The following is a 17,758-nucleotide window of genomic DNA, read 5'->3' on the forward strand; positions in this document are numbered from 1 at the left end:
TTCTACTTTTCATAATTGCTCGGTCAATTCCTATTTTTTTAAAGTATTTATTTTCAATGATTTATCAGTTTTCCCATTACTGGATTGCAGCTGGAAGGACATCCGCTGTCTAAAACATATGCTAGATAAGTTGGTGGTTCATTCTGCTGTGGTGACCCCTGATGAATAAAGAAACAAGGCTGAAGGTAAATGAATGAATGATTTATCAGTACATTGTTTAATTAACATTACCTCCAATTTTGTACGGTAATGGTTAAAAATATGAGCCAGAACTACAGTATATTTATAAAATGAAAATAAATTTGTGAATACATTTTGAATGTGCTATCTGCTAAGAATTTTACATAACAAATTGCCCCCCCCCCCCCCCCCCCCAAAAAAAAAATAAATAAATATTTGTAGTATTATAAGTAGTATTGGTAGTGTTATAAGTAGTTATTTTTACAAATTTAAGTGGATTGAACAAAAAAAATTATTTGTCCCAAAAAAACCTCAAGAATGTTGTTGGATTAGCTCGTTTTAAATTAGTATAGACAAGCTGAAATAAATATTATATAAACCAATAATATAAATATAAATAAACATTTCTTGAGTATTTATTATAAAGTGTGATCCAAATATTAGCCAGTTAGACAAAATCTTTAGTAACATATAACACAAGCTATAGATATGTGTAGAACTTGATCAGCAATTACAAATCTTTCTGTTGCCTTGTGAATCCATGTGGCCGTGCTGATAAACTGACCCTAAGCACTTTCATATGTGGCTGTGCATTCAGCCTCAGTCTGATCACTCTTGTTTTGGGAGCATGAATAAGCCTATTGCACAACACTGCACATAACAGCACTGAACTATCGTGTTGAAATCAAGCCCTTGGTTTCCGATTAAACTTCAAAAGAAACATGTGACACCAAATCAGCAACACTTACTGTATGTTAGCATTCATATTCTGCGCAGCCACACAGAGACGTGCTCATATATGCGTGAGCGCTGCAGGTGCGAAGTGGTGGATGATGAAGGGTTGTCTGGACTGCGGAGATCCAGCACAAATGCTTTGCAGATGTTTGATTTAGTCTGCCTCGCTGTTGCAGAACATAACCATCTGCGCAGCTCGCATTTATGGCTTGGTTTCTTTGCCCTCTGCCACAGAAAAACAACTTTGCCCTTTAATGAGGCCAAAGACAAGTGGAGTCTTCCTGAGCCCCGTGTGGCCACTTACAGCAGAACGCCAAAACGTGAACAGCTGCTGGATGGGCCACAAACACACTGCTAGTTTGTTTTAAATAGTCGGTTGCTGTAAAAATGGACATTTTGTGATGGTTTATTTAGGTGTTTTATTGTGCTGTTTCAAACCTTTTAATGCTTTTGATGAATACAAATAATAGCAATTTTAGGAATTGCTTCAGTTGCTTTTTTTCATACAAATCGATGCTTCAAAGAATTAAATGTGACACAGAAGCATTAAAGCGACTACTAAAGCTATTGCTTTTTTTCTGTTTAACACAGATAATTCATGTTCAAATTCACACTAAAGTCATATATGAATATCCAATGAATATTATATAATTATACACAATTACACAGGGATGCTCTGATAAGGATTTTTGCAGCTGATAACGAGTAACATCGAAGCAGTGGCGCAGTAGGTAGTGCTGTCGCCTCACAGCAAGAAGGTCGCTGGTTTGATCCTCAGCTCAGTTGGCGTTTCTGTGTGGAGTTTGCATGTTCTCCTTGCGTTCATGTAGGTTTTCTTTGGGTGCTCCAGTTTCCCCCACAGTCCAAAGACATGTGGTACAGTTGAATTGGGTAGGCTAAATAGTCTGTAGTGTATAAGTGTGTGTGTGTGGATCTCCCCCAGAGATGGGTTGGGGCTGGAAGGGCATCCACTGCGTAAAAATGTGTTGGATAAACTGGCGGTTCATTCTGCTGTGGCGATCCCGGATTAATAATGGGACTAAGCCGACAAGAAAATAAATGAATGAATGATACCGAGTACCAATTCCTTGTCATGGTGATCGGGCGATACCAAGTACCGTTTCTTATGCTTTAAGCTTTAAAATGCATAAAGCACTTTTTCCCATCAAGTATGATACTTAGCTGGATATCTCTCCTTACCTAAGAGAATAAGGGTGCTTTCACACCTGCCTTATTTAGTTCGATTGAATCGCACTAGAGTTCGTTTCCCCTTTTGGTACGGTTCGTTTGGGCAGGTGAGAATGCAGCAATCGTACTCGAGTGCGCACCAAAAGCTGATCAAATAAGCGTACCGAGACCTACTTGAAAAGGTGGTCTCAGTACGCTTTTTAAACAAACCCTGGAGCGGTTCGTTTGTGGTGAGAATATAATTAAATTAAAGATATAATTCCCTAAACACGTTTCTTATAACCATTTAGTGTGGACTTGTAATAGCTAAAAGCTGCTTTACAGAAAATAATAGATTAAACGGATACTAAAAATTGGAAAAATCACTAACAAAGCGATTTAGAAATATTGCAAATGATGAAAGAAAAATTCTACATGTCTGAATGAATTTTAGAGCGCTATGATGCATAAGAAGTAAAAGTGCACACCTAGACAGAATCAGAATCAGTTTTATTGCCAAGTGTGCTTCACACACACAAAGAATTTGTTTTGGCTACAGAAGCTTCCAGTGTACATAAAGTGACAAGTGACAACACAAAATCCATATGAGAAAAATAAAGATGATAAACAATAAACAGAGATGCAGTTAGTCAAGAAATCTGGATGTTGAGTTGTATGTACAGATTGCTGTGTACAAATGTGACTGGAAAAGGAATTGCATTTTATATTGATATAATGTGCTTTGTACAAGAGCGTATGAGAAAGTATTGCACATATTTATTGCACAGTTAGGGAATATTTAACTGTTCATGAGGTAGACGGCCTGAGGAAAGAAACTTTTCCTGAATCTGGCTGTTTTTGTGCTTGGTGCTCTAAAGCGCCGATTAGACGGTAACAGTTCGAACAGGTAGTGTGCTGGGTGCGAGGCGTCTAGAGTGATTTTGCGAGCCCTTTTACTCACTCTGGAAGAGTACAGTTCTTGAAGTGTAGGGTAGTGCCAGTGATTCATTCAGCAGTTCGTACTATTCGCTGTAGTCTACAGAGGTCGGTTTTGGCAGCTGAGCCGAACCAGAAGGTGATTGAAGTGCAGAAGATGGATTGGATGACAGCTGAGTAGAACTGCACGAGCAGCTCCTGTGGCAGGTTAAACTTTCTCAGCTGACGAAGGAAGTACAGTCTCTGCTGGGCTCTCTTCACAGTAGAGTCTTTGTGAATGTCCCACTTCAGATCCTGAGAGATGGGGGTGCCCAGGAACCTGAATGACTCTACTGCAGCCACAGTGCTGTTGAGTGAAATGCGGTTTCTCCTAAAGTCCACTATCATCTCCACTGATATAAATACATTACTTCTTTACTAAAAGGAAATAGGCCCATAAACTACTGTTTATTGCAATAAATACATTATAATAAGTTATATTATTAAGATAAGTTACAAATATTTTTTTTTATTTCCCTAATAAAATGAACTAAAATGATTGCTGGAAACACAGAACTTTCAGTTATGATGTTTACAAATATTTCAGTTCTTATATGTCCTCGGCTTGTAAACTCGTAAACAAACAATTGTGATCGGTTCATAAAATCGACCAGATTAGCGAGTACCGATCGAGTCATGAAATGTGATTACCGGCTGATTCCAATTTCTGGCCGATCGATCAGAGCATCCCTATTACACAGATTTATGTCAGTCACTTGAGATCCACCAATAGCAAGCCAATGATTCAGTCAATTCCCCACTAAAACTCCATGTCAGAGAAACCCAGTTATACTTATAGAAAAGACTAAATACTGTATAGAAATCATCATAGAAATGTCTATTGCAGGGGTGCTCAACCTTGTTCCTGGAGGTCTACCTTCCTGTAGATTTCAGTTGCTACCCATTTTTAAACACACCTGCCTGTAATTATCAAGTGCTGTTCAGGGCCTTATTAATTGGTTCAGGTGTGTTTGATCAGGGTGAGAGCTGTGTTTTGCAGGAAGGTAGATCTCCAGGAACAGGATTGAGCGGCCCTAGTCTATTGCAACACGTTCAGATTTAAAACCTGAAAGAAAATAAATGTAAGATTTTGAGATGATGTTTAGGTGGCTGAGAGCAAATATCCTATTTAGTTAAATGTTGGTAACACTCTACTATAAGGTTTTATTAAATAATGATAGTTAATGTATTTACTAACATGATAAAACTATGAACAATATTGAAAAAGTTGCTTAATTAAAGTAAAGTTGTCCTTTTTTTGTGTAAATTCACTGCAATAACTAACTGTTGTTGCAAGGCTATCTGGAATAGTTGATTCTGATTGTTCAGTCGCGACATCCCTGACTTAACAACTATAAATTTGATTTTTTTTGTAATAATGGATTAGTAAATATTGAAGTATGATTAATAAATGCTGTACAAGTATTGCTCATTATTAGTTCAACTAATGAATAAATAGTCGGTTGCTGTAAAAATTGACATTTTGTGATGGTTTATTTAGGCATTTTATTGTGCCGTTTCAAACCTTTTCATGCTTTTAATGAATACAAATAATAGCAGTTTTAAGAATTGCATCAGTTGCTCTTTTTCATACTAACTGATTCTTCAAAGAATTAAAAATGGCAGAAGTATCAAAGCCGCTACTTCAAAATGCTTTTTTTCTGTTTAATACAGATAATTCATGTGCAAATTCACTATAAAGTCATAAGAAATTCAAAATAAATTATTATATATTTATACAATATTACATATTTTTGTTTATACGATCGCTTAGTGGCAGATTAATCAATTATTAAAAAATTGATAGTTTTCAGCCCTAATATGAATATAAATTTTTTCATTTAGAGCTTTTTTTATGTAAAAATCTGAAAAAAGGGTGTCATGTTTATATTCATTTTTTAAAAGAGCCAATGTTTTAACATCAGAAGAATGTGTTATATTTAAACATTTGTTATTTTTAATAATAATAATTCCCTACATTTATGTAGCGCTTTTCTAGACACTCAAAGCGCTTTACACATTTTTCTGGGACAAAAAGACTATTGTTGGTCAGAATAACAATATTTTCATTTGAAATTTGGCAGGGGGCTCAGTGGCTCAGTGGATAGCACTGTAACCTCACAGCAAGAAGGTCGCTGGTCCAGTTTGAATGTTCTCCCCATATTCGCGTGGGTTTTCTCCGGGTGCTCCAATTTCCGGGTAAGTAAAATTAGACGTAATGTATGAGTGTGTGTGAATGTGAGTGTGTATGGGTGTTTCCCAGTTTTGGATTGTTGCTAGAAGGGCATCTGCTGCGTATATACCAGAATAGGACTTAGCCGAAGGAAAATTAATGAATAAAGTTTGGCAAAATGTTGTCAGATCATTTTAGAATAGAACAAAAACTTTTGTAACAATATTTTTTGTATGTTTTATATTTATCAGTACTATTTATCAGTACACACTGAATATGTTGAAACAATATGAAGATCAGTAAAGATAAAATAACAAAAAAAAAAACCTATAAAAGAGGTTACAGCATAATTGGTTATATGGGAGCTTTCTGTCAGTAACAGATTAACATTTTTGTGCCATTATTTACTGATAATTGTCTGCCTCATCTGTCAACTGCCATTGAATAAGATCACACATACTCTACATTTTAGTGAACAGATTTCTAGTAACCAGTTCTGTCTGCAGCAATGGACCTAGTAAAGGTCTTAAATTTGTGTTTTAATGTGATTTGTCATGGTTCAACTTCCCACAGCCACAATTCCTTTCACAGTCCCAGAATTTAGCTCTTTAAAACTTATGCTTTGTCTTTAATTTGTATGGTTGACTATACTTATTGATTTATTATCTTTTCTTATTAAGGGAAGGTCAACGCTAATTGCTCAAATATAGTCTGCTGTGAGGTATTAAGGACGAGTCTATAAGACAAATCTCTGTGATGATAAGCAGAGGCAAGCTGTTTTATATGTTCTGCAAAGCCAATCAGAGAGACATCATGTAGAGCTGCTTATCACGTTTACACTGTCTGGACAAACAGATAGGCTTTACCTGCATCTTATTTACCTAGTCATTCTCACCAAAGACCTCATCACATCAAACAGGACGTTTGCAAAAACAAAACGTTGATTGGACTCAATGGGTTTGGAGCTTTAAGCTAAAATTCAGCTTTAAAAATGTTAGATTTAGCTTGTGGACTTAGTTTTAAAAGCGCACCAGTTTTTTTTTTTATATTAATACTGCTGTCATACATTATTTGAGAAATAAATTATATCATAAAATGTAAACAGTATATAAAAAATTATGTTATTGGCAGAGATGTATTAAGTACTAGAGACCGAGACTTAAGTAAAAGTCCAAGTGCTCTATCAACAATTGACTTGAGTAGAAGTAGAAGTTCTCTTTAAGCACCATACTTAAGTGGAAGTACTAAAGTATTCAAAAATTTTTGTACTTAAGTATTGCAGGTAGTTTATTTCAAAATTTACTACTCAAGTACTGAAAGTAAAAGTACAAGTATTGTGTAATGTAGTTATTAAAAAAAAAAAGCAGTCAAAAGACATCATATTGTTTTGTTTATTTTATATCTTTTTTGGAGCACGTGATTAAGCAGAACAAAAAGAAACCTGGCTTACAATACTGTTTTTCTCTCACGCTTGAACCACAGATCTGACTTTAGATCTGACAGCTTTAACACACACCTTTCAAAGTTGTATCACAAAAACACTTCGTAATCCACTCAAGACACTATTGAAACCCATTTTCGGATCGCAAGTTACTGGTTGTAAATGATGTAAACGGAAGTTCTAAACATTCTACCGGAAGACGCTGGTCGCTATGGCGCCCTCCCTGCAGCAGCCAAGAAAAATGTCTATGATTGTAACTAGTAGGGGTGTGAATCTACACTGGTTTGGTTTGGTTAAGATTATTATGAGGTGCCGTATAGGATTTAAATCAAACTTTGCTTATCAATACATACATAAAACACGTGTATATACACCTATAAATTACTCGCATATACACCTATACTACCGGATGTTTAAAACAACATGAATGAAACTAGTGTATATACATATAAACTTGACGCATGAATACACCCACATACACACGCACATACATATAAACTCGATCCTCACATAAACACTCACATTAACACACGCACATACATATAAACTTGCTGCATGCAAACACACCTATACATACTCGCATATACATTTAAACCTGATATATGCATATACACCCATAAACTCTCACATAAGAATATAAACTTGATGTGAGCATAAACACCCAAATGACACTTGTGCAAACATACAAAATAAAATTCACAAACATATATACAGTAAGTTGTGTATATACATATATGCAAGTGATTTCAGATGTGTGTATGCATGAATTTTCACAGTAAAAGGAAGTTATTTCACTTTAAAAGGAAGTAGTTTAATTTCAACGTAAAAGTCCTTTGAGTGTAATGAACAAGATTATTATTTGTCATGAATCAGGTTATTGCAAACCTTAAGAAACAGAAATAATGCGATTAATAGAGGAATTACATCTGTTGAATTATGAAAATAGATTATGGTAATTCTAAAAAATAAATAAATAAAAAGGTAATGCTAAGGAATGCTCCTGCAAAATTAAAGGTTTATTATGCAATTAAATTATTGGAAATGTTATTATGGTTTAATAAATATAAAGTTGCTTAAGTAATCATTTTGAATAAAATATGTTTGTTTAATATTAGTTTTTTATGTTTGTTTTATTATTGGTGTCACTATTCGTCAAGGGTTATGATACACACTTATGTCCAGTAGGGGGCAGGAATGCACTTAAGTGGGTTTTCCTGTCACCAATAAACAGGCTAATGCACCAAAATGCTGGATGCCAGCTGCTGTAAAAATATTAGTAGTTATTAAACACAAAAGGAGTGTACAGAGAATATATATATAGCTTTTCCTTGGGGGTTAACTTGACCAACATGATGAGCAGAGACTTTTAATCAGCGTTTTTTTTTTTTTTTTTTTTTTTTGTATATGCTGAATAATTAACAATCAAAATGATACCAAAATCTTGCAATTTTGACACCCACATTGTAAAAACATATAAAAAGCATAATAATTATAAAAATTACAAAAAAAAAAAACAAGAAGACTATAGGCTACATTAACATTTGCAATAGAAAAGAGGAGTTTAGTTTGAGTTTACATTTATATTTATAATACTGGTTTCTTTTTGAATGTCCTTTAAGGGTTCTATCTGTCCATTTATATTTGTGTATGTAATTACCTAATTAAATGAAAAGTTTTTAAATAAAAATATTTCTTATTTTGAGTAGTCTATTTATATAGACTAATATTTGATATAACATATGTTCACAATTTAACATATTTAATCCCTCTATTAATCACATTATTTATATTTCTTAAGCTTTGCAATAACCAGATTCGTGATAAACGTTTGTGAATTTTATTTATTTATTTATTTTTTGTATGTTTGCGTGAGATGTTATAGGTGTGTTTGCATGCAGTGAGTTTGTGTATGTGCGCGTGTTGTTGAGGGTGTATATACATAGACCGAGTTTATATGTATATGCGAGTATGTATAGGTGTGTTTGCATGCTGCGAGTTTATATGTATGTGCATGTAAATGTGGGTATTTATGCGAGAATCGAGTTTATATGTATATGCGAGTATGTATAGGTGTGTTTGCATGCAGCAAGTTTATATGTATGTGCGTGTGTTAATGTGAGTGTTTATGTGAGGATCGAGTTTATATGTATGTGCGTGTGTATGTGGGTGTATTCATGCGTCAAGTTTATATGTATATACACAAGTTTCATCCATGTTGTTTTGAACATCCGGTAGTATAGGTGTATATGCGAGTAATTTATAGGTGTATATACACATGTTTTATGTATGTGTTGATAAGCAAAGTTTGATTTAAATCCTATACGGCACCTCATAATTTTGCACCAGACTGCACACCACAGAGAGAGAAGACAGTGTAATGAAGCCAATTATGATATGGGGAGGGTTAGGAGGCCATGATGGAACGAGGCCAGTGGGTAAATTTGTGGGTAAAAAAAAAAAATACATAAATTAGATGTCGCCCACCCTGAAGGAATGCGTCAATATACATATATACATTAGATGTCGCCTACCCTGATGTTAAAGGAATGCGTCAATAGATCCACCATTTTAGTAGAGGGTGGCGTTCCTTATATATATATATATATATATATATATATATATATATATATATATATATATATATATATATATATATATATATATATATATATATATATTTATTTATTTATATACGTGGGCGCTAACCAGTATTCACGTCGTATCATGTTCAACTCTGCAATACCCTTTTACACTGTTTGAGAGTCTTTGCGTGATTTGAGAGAGATATTTAAGCACAAATGAAGTAACAGTACTGTCTGTGTACCATATAGTTACACAATGCAGTATTTAGCTCGCTTGTAGACATCGCTGCTGTCCTCAGATCATTGTCTGAGCAAAAGTTTAATCATTAGCCCTGACTGTCAGATGTTCTTCATCTCAGGAGCTGTATTTTTTGTTGCTTGATAACAGATATAAGGTGAGTTATCATTCATTTTGGCATGACAGGAGCGAACAGGATACTAATGATTGTTTGACTTGATACTTGATGATGGTTTTATGACATTTTTGCTTTTTAAATCTACACTACCGGACAAAGGTCTTGTCGATCCCAATTGTAAGAGCAACAAATAATTCAATTCAATTCAATTCAGCTTTATTTGTATAGCGCTTTTACAATGTAGATTGTGTCAAAGCAGCTTCACATAAATGGTCATAGTAACTGGAACAGTGTGGTTCAGGTTTTAGTGTTTAAGTTCAGTTCAGTTCAGTTTAGCTCTGTTCAGTGTGATTTAATCATTACTGAGAGTTCAAACACTGAAGAGCAAATTCATCGATGGGTAGCTCTACCAATCCTGAACCATGCGAGGCAGTGGCAACAGCGGAGAGGGAAAAAAAACTTCACCTGATGGGAGTGAAGAAAAAAAACCTTGAGAGAACCAGACTCAGTTGGGCACGACCATTTTAATTTCTCCGCTGGCCAAAAGTCTTGTGCAGAAATTCATTCGCCGTGGTTTATGCTGGAAGATGGCCTCAATGAAGACTCGTCTGTCCCTGGAGCGTCGCTGGAATCAGACTCATGTTCTCCACTCCCCATGACCATCAGCGCAGCAGCAGCTCAGGATATGGCCTGGTCCCGAATATGGAATCCTTGGGATCATCACGTCGCTGGTCTTGGATCCAATCAGTGACTCCGCCTAATCTGAGGACCTCGGGATGAGTATCCCCAGGTGAAAATAGAGAATAAAGAGAATAATTAGCGTAGCTGCTGTTCATAGTGTATATAAGCAAGATGTAGAAGCCAGTGTGGAACCCGCTAGGGGATGCACTGAGTGTATGCTTTACTAAACAGATAGGTCTTTAATCTAGTTTTGAACTGGGAGAGTGTGTCTGAGCCTCGGACGTTATCAGGAAGGCTATTCCAGAGTGTAGGAGCCATGAAAGAGAAGGCTCGACCTCCTTTACTTGATTTTGCTATTCTAGGTACTACCAGAAGCCCTGAATTTTGAGATCTTAAGGAGCGAGTTGGTTCGTAGCGAGACAGAAGGTTGGTTAGATAAACAGGAGCTAGATTATTTAGAGCTTTATAGGTGAGAAGTAATATTTTAAATTCAATACGAAATTTAACAGGCAGCCAGTGTAAGGAGGATAAAATTGGGGTTATATGATCATATTTTCTGGACCTGGTCAGAACTCTGGCTGCTGCATTTTGTACTAATTGAAGTTTGTTAATAGAGGATGCTGGGCAGCCAGCAAATAGAGCATTACAATAATCCAGTCTCGAAGTCATAAAAGCATGGACTAGCTTTTCTGCATCTGAGATGGATAGCATATTTCGTAATTTAGCGATATTTCTCAGATGAAAGAAGGCAGTTTTTGTGACATGGGATATATGGTTTTTAAAAGTTAGATTGCTGTCTAATATGACACCCAGATCTTTTATAGTAGAGCTAAAGCTAACTTTGTATCCCTCTAATTGTAAATTGAGTTGCGAGATCTGCTGTGTGCAAGATTTAGGCCCAATAAGTAATAATTCTGTTTTGTCTGAGTTTAAGAGAAGAAAATTGTTGGTCATCCAGTCTTTGATATCTTTGATACACTCAGTTAGTTTAGAAAGTTCAGACGTCTCGTCAGGTTTAGTGGAAATATATAATTGAGTATCATCTGCATAGCAGTGAAAGCTGATCCCATGTCTTCTAATAATGTCTCCCAGAGGTAGCATGTAAATTGTAAACAGTAAAGGGCCTAAAACTGATCCTTGAGGCACCCCATACTTTACTGGGCAGATTTGTGAAGGCTGTCCATTAAGATTTACAAACTGGTAGCGGTCAGTTAAGTAAGACTTAAACCATTGTAGAGCCTGTCCCTGGACACCTGTAGACTTTAAACGATTTATGAGGATATTGTGGTCAATGGTATCAAATGCCGCACTAAGATCGAGTAAAACTAATAGCGAGACGCACCCTCGGTCAGCAGCTAAGAGTAAATCGTTGGTTATTTTCACTAAGGCGGTTTCTGTACTGTGGTGAGCCCTGAAACCTGACTGAAACACTTCAAAAATATAATAATAGCTTGACTTTTAGTTGATCATTTTGAAAAGTGGCAGAAAGTAGACTTTTCTGATGAATCATCTGTTGAGCTGCATCCCAATCATCACCAATACAGCAGAAGACCTATTGGAACCCGCATGGACCCATAATTCTCACAGAAGTCAGTCAAGTTTGGCGAAGGAAAAGTCATGATTTGGGGTTACATTCATTATGGGGACGTGCGAGGGATCTGCAGAGTCGATGGCAGCATTAACAACCTCAGGTATTAAGACATTTGTGCTGCCCATTACATTACAAACCACAGGAGAGGGCAAATTTTTCAGCAGGATAGCACTCCTACTCATATTTTAGCCTCCACATCAAAGTTCCTGAAAGCAAAGAAGGTCAAGGCGCTTCAGGATTGGCCAGCCCAGTCACAAGACATGAACATTATTGAGCATGTCTGAGGTAAGATGAAAGAGGAGGCATTGAAGATGAATCCAAAGAATCTCGATGAACTCTGGGAGTCCTGCAAGAACGCTTTCTTTGGCATTTCACATGACTTTTTTAATAAGTGATTTGAGTCATTGCACAGATGTATGGATGCAGTCCTCCAAGCTCATGGGAGTCATACACAATATTAATTCCCTTTCCACTGCACTATTACTTTATATTCTGTACTGTACATTATTTCCGTTAGGTGACAAGACTTTTGTCTAAGCAAAGTCAGACCTTACTGTCCTAATGAAATATTTAAAATCAAAGCCTGATCATATTTTATTTTGGTGAAATAAGTGTAATCCAGAGGCCTTTGCCTTTCATATAAGCCACTTCTGATACCAAATGATCAACTAGAAGTCAAAGTATTGTTTGTTGTTCCTAAAACTTGGATAGATGACAAGACGTTTTTCAGGTGGTGTATGTAAAGTTACAGTAGCTTCACAGTTTTACATTAAAACTTATTAAAACTATAAAAAGTGGCTTTTTTAATTCTGACATTTAAAACCTTTAGCATAAAAGAGCTGCGTTCAAGTAATTGAATACATTTTTTAAAATAAATGCCTCAAGTAATCGGCCAATCTATACTGAAAAAAAAAATTATTCATTCAATTTACTATTTTTTTTTAAGATAAGTGGCTGCAAACAATTGTTAAAGGCTGAATTTAAACAAACAAATAAAGTTGTACATTACTACATTTATTTAGTTTAAATTCAGTCCATATAAATTGTTTGCTTAAAAAAGAATCCAATTAATCTTTTTTTTTTTTTTTAGTGAACAAGACTTTCCCATCGCCCTCTTTATGGCTGTTGTAGTTTGATTGTACACCTGATGGAGGAAAATCATTAGTGTCACATGGGCTTCATAAACCCTGCTTACCCCCGACTCCCCAATGCGTGTGAACGGCAGCAAAAGAAGAATATGGGAACTTTAACGTCAATACAAAAAAAGAGAGAAGAAAATATATTATTTTGGTGTGATTTTTTTGTAATTAAAAAAGCATAAAACCTTAATCACGGTGTGAATTTCAAAACACATTTTTATGATTGTCCAAAATGACGTTGGTTTTTAAAAGCATATAGTGTGTGTTTTCCGTGAACTCTAGTGTTCCTCTCGTAAAAACCACACTGTGGTTACAAGGTGCTACAAGGCGCTGACGCCAGAACTGGGAAAAGCGCTGCCAGCCGAGAGAGCCTGTCCAGCGGCCCCAGGTGGGATTTTTCCACCTCAGAATAAAAGAAAATAAACGCGCAGCGATCCCGCAGGAATCACCAGCGCAAACCGCAGCTCTGGGAACGCTGCCTCACCTGGGCAGGACGTTCACACGCTTCCCATGATTCCTTTCCAATGTTCTCTAATGGTCAAAATGACCCTGAACAATTACTACTGAACCTTGCTTTAATTTGGGGTGTGCTGCTTTTTTTATGGCCTTCTCCCCACCCTGCGTGTTACCCATGATTTCATAAGCGCTGGACGGGACCCGGCGGTTAGGGGGGTACACTAGGGTCACGCCGCGGAGGGATTTTCCTCCAGCGGCTCGTATGCGAGAGGCCCGCACGAGCTTTCATCCAAGGAAAGCAGCGTGTCTTTGGTGTCCGCGCGGGGTGAACCCTGTTCCAGCACCCATGCCAGGACACACACTGTGCACTATGAAGGGAGCTCGTGACAGACAGCGAGAAGAAAGAGTTTGATGTGTTGCCACAATCCCTGGACATTTCATCCTCTGAACATCTGCAAATGGGGCCCGGCGAGCCCTTTGAACCCCTCCTTTCTCTTCTCCCTTGCTAAAATGGAGGAAGTTTGAATGAACTTAGACTGGAGGCGGCCATACAGCCAAACTGACCCTTGTAGAAATGGAGAAAAAAAAGGGGGTTTTAAAGGTTGTCTTGCTTATTATTGCTTACACTTTAGGATAAACAATTAACCCTGTCATTTATTAAGCTTAATGGACAATTATGGACCTGTTATGCAAAAATCACTTTTATAAGGGGTTTAAACACAGTTATGTGACAACAGCCTGTGAATATAACCAGCTTCTAATGGTAAACGTTTATTAATTTCATTTTTGATAAAACAGTCTGCAGAAACACTTTGATAGACGTTTTCTCTTCGTATGCATCATCAGAGGGGGTAAGCCCCGCCCATTAGTGATGATCTCTCCCTCATTAGCATAGAACGTTTGTCTTGTTTTTGAGTCTGCCACTATGCTGACACATAGGCATTTGTTGCTCTTTTGAAAAGAGCACAGTCTCATTTGAATTTAAAGCGACGGTCATCAAAACGGCACAATTAAGATCAAAGCCTAAAAGAGTCAGCTTCAAAGAGTTATAAAGCATTATTTGTGGGGTGTTTTTAGCTGAAACTTCACATACTAACTCTTTAAAGGCATCAGAGATCTTATAAAAAGGGACCATTCTTGTTACTCAGGAAATTTATCATGAAGATTAATTGCAAACGCTTGCCTAATGCGTGCACCTATTTTATTTGTTTAGTATAAATACATACATATATTATTAGCCTGATTTGGAGCGGGCAAGCTGTAAACAATATATCCCTTTAGCAACTTATTCAGCCTGTCGTTAATTTATTTACAGTGTTAGTGTTATTAAATGGACAAATGCATTATAAATCTTGTCTACGCTGTCAAGTATTCTGTTAATACTCGACACCCAATTTCCTCCACTAATTTATGCTTAAAGTAATGTTTCCCACTTGTAGTTTAAAAGTGAGGTTAGGGTGTGAAACACTGTATTCAATTCAATTTATGTTTATTTCTGTAGCGCTTTTACAATGTAGATTGTGTCAAAGCAGCTTCACATAGAAGATTATAGTAACCTGAAAGAGTGTCAGTCCAGTTTTCAGAGTTTACGTTCAGTTTAGTTTAGATTAGCTCAGTTCAGTTTAATGTGTTTAAATATTCACTGCGGGGGGTCTAAACACTGAAGAGTAAAGCTACGGTCACACTAGAGTTTGTGTGCGCGAAATTCTGTCGTGCGGTGCTGCCAAAAGGGGCGGGATTAAACAAGATGATTAGCGAGCGATTGCTCCATGTTTTAAATTTCTGTCCAGAGAGGTCATGTTTTGATCCTCGATTGGTCTCATGCAGTGAAGTGATGAGAATTCGCAGGTCTGAGTTCACCAAGCTTGAACTTTGCACCGAAGCAACCTGCGAAACTTGACGCATGACTCTGCGTTTCCTGTCTGACGCATTCGCGTGCGTATGAATGTTAGTCTATGGAAGGAAAAGCCCAGTGTGACCACAGCTTATTCCATTGATGCACAGCTCTACAAGTCCCGAACTATGTAAGCCAGTGGCGATAGTGGCAAGGACAACAAAACTTCACCAATGGGCGAAAGTGAAAGAAAAAAAAAAAACCTTGGGAGAAACCAGGGTTAGTTTAGCATGACCATTTCTCATATAGCAAAATGTCTTGTGGAGAGCTGCAGTCTAGGCGCCGGAGGCTAGAAAACGCAGAAAGTCAGCGAAGACTCTGCATTCCCTGGAGTCTTCCAGGAATCAGTATCAGGCTCTCCACTCCTTCATAACCCCCTCAGCAGCTACTACGGCCTGGTCCGGGAATGTGGAAACCTTGGGATCATCTCTTCACAGGTCTTGGATCACTTCAGTGGCACTGCATAATCTCTGGGGGGCTCGGAATGAGTATCCCCAGGTGGAAATAGGAAATAAAGAGAATAATTAGCGTAGCTGCTGTTCATAGTGTATATAAACGAGATGTAAAAACCTGCGTGGAGAACATTCATGCATCATATAGCTATGTGATGCAATGAGAGTATGCTTTACTAAACAGATAGGTCTTTATTCTAGTTTTGAACTGCAAGAGTGTGTCTGAACCTCGGACGTTATCAGGAAGGCTATTCCAGAGTTTAGGAGCCATAAATGAGAAGGCTCGACCTCCTTTACTCGACTTTGCTATTCTACCAGAGGCCCTGAGTTTTGAGATCTTAAAGAGCGAGTTGGACTGTAGCCAGAAGGTTGGTTAGATAAACAGGAGCTAGATTATTGAAAGCTTTATAGGTAAGAAGCAATATTTTAAATTCAATACAAAACTTAACAGGCAGCCAGTGTTAGGAGGATAAAATAGGGGTGATATGATCATATTTTGTAGACCTGCTAGTGTCAGTGGTTCTGCCCTCACTACTGTTGCTGATAAAAACACTAAATGTAAACATTTTACAATCCTGTAAACAAAAACAAATTATCAAACATACGTTTTTAATTAATGATTTATAAAGAATTTACTTTTTTTATTTTTAAAGAATTATTAGGCAACTTTTTTTGATGGTTTGCTGTTGTCCTGATGGTGATGTTGTTAAGTTACTTGCTTAGCCATGAATAGGGCCAGACGGAATCTGTGGACATTCTTTGCTATTTGTGCGGAGAATTTTCGTAAAAATCTGCGGATTTCTGCGGAATTATTTTGGGAGTATCATGAATAAAACATTTCTATGTAAAATAAAAAATAATATCTTTTAAACTTTTATTTAATGTTTAAAATGCAAACCCAATTAAATTCTCTAGATTTGGTAAACAAAGCAAGTCTCATATATCTACTAAAAGATTGTACATAAATCAGATGAACATTTTCATATTAGTCAATAATATTACTGTAATTAATTAAAAACTGAATAAACTTCTGAATTATGCGCGGGCAGCTTCCGTGTGGGCCTAGCAATGAACAGCCAATCATCTGCCTCATAGTTTAAACAGTCACGGAAACAACGCATGTTGCATATAGTTTTTTTTAAATCATTGTTTTAGGGCACAAAAAGATCAAATAGTGATGTGGGCAATGTGTCCATTTAACATTTCATGCTTACTGTTATACTACAAAGTCCATTCAGCTGAAACCTGATGGTAATCTTAGAGAGCCTACTCTCTCTACCTTTTACCATTTTAGGGAGTGCATAATGGAAATGGTAGTACCTCATAATAGTCACTTGTACTTAGCATGTATAGTTTTTTACATTTTTTTTAAAGAGTATAGATAATGTCCTGGGGCGGCTCAGTGGGTAGCACTGTCACCTTACAGCAACAATGTCGTTGCTTCAAGCCCTGGCTGGGTCAGTTGGCATTTCTGTGTGGAGTTTGCATGTTCTTCCTGTGTTCGCGTGGGATTCTCCAGGTGCTCCGGTTTCCCCCTCAGTCATGCGCTATAGGTGAATTGGGTAAGCTAAATTGTCTGTAATGTATGCATGTATGTCCTGGTCCTCCAGGTTGGGGGTTGAGCATTGGGCTAATGACTTCCCTCATAAAAATTAGATCTCATGAAGCATCAATTTGGTGCGGATAAATGTTAACTTTGATATAAACGGCCCTGGGAGTAAGTAAGTTGGTGTCCTAATGGTGCTTATTTGACATGTTAACAAGGGACTGAGAATGTACAGTGAGATGTGCAACAAGAATCTTCAAAACCCAATCCAGCAGGTCAGTAATACATTAGAAAATATTAGCATTATTAATCTCAGAACACGACCTGCTTGATACTGTCTTTATTCATCTTTTGAGCAAACTTGTTAAAATGGCTCAGTGAAATTTTGTA

At 36.9% G+C, this 17,758-nt stretch overlaps 1 long non-coding RNA gene across 7 annotated transcripts in view; it reads left to right on the top strand.

Annotated features, from left to right (window-relative positions):
* LOC141376198 (uncharacterized) overlaps positions 1–17,758 on the top strand; it is a 37,910-nt gene that overhangs the window by 4,479 nt on the left and 15,673 nt on the right. For 4 of the 7 annotated variants that reach the window (XR_012385612.1, XR_012385614.1, XR_012385611.1 and 1 more), the window contains exons 2-3: positions 69–185; positions 5,142–5,256. This is a non-coding gene — a long non-coding RNA (uncharacterized lncRNA). Of the gene's footprint in view, positions 1–68; positions 186–5,141; positions 5,257–12,971; positions 13,209–17,758 lie in introns of those variants that run through there. The other 3 variants (XR_012385615.1, XR_012385616.1, XR_012385617.1) reach the window with 2 other exon arrangements.

The sequence above is a fragment of the Danio rerio genome, chromosome 9, assembly GCF_049306965.1.
Source record: "Danio rerio strain Tuebingen ecotype United States chromosome 9, GRCz12tu, whole genome shotgun sequence".
Lineage (NCBI taxonomy): Eukaryota > Metazoa > Chordata > Actinopteri > Cypriniformes > Danionidae > Danio > Danio rerio.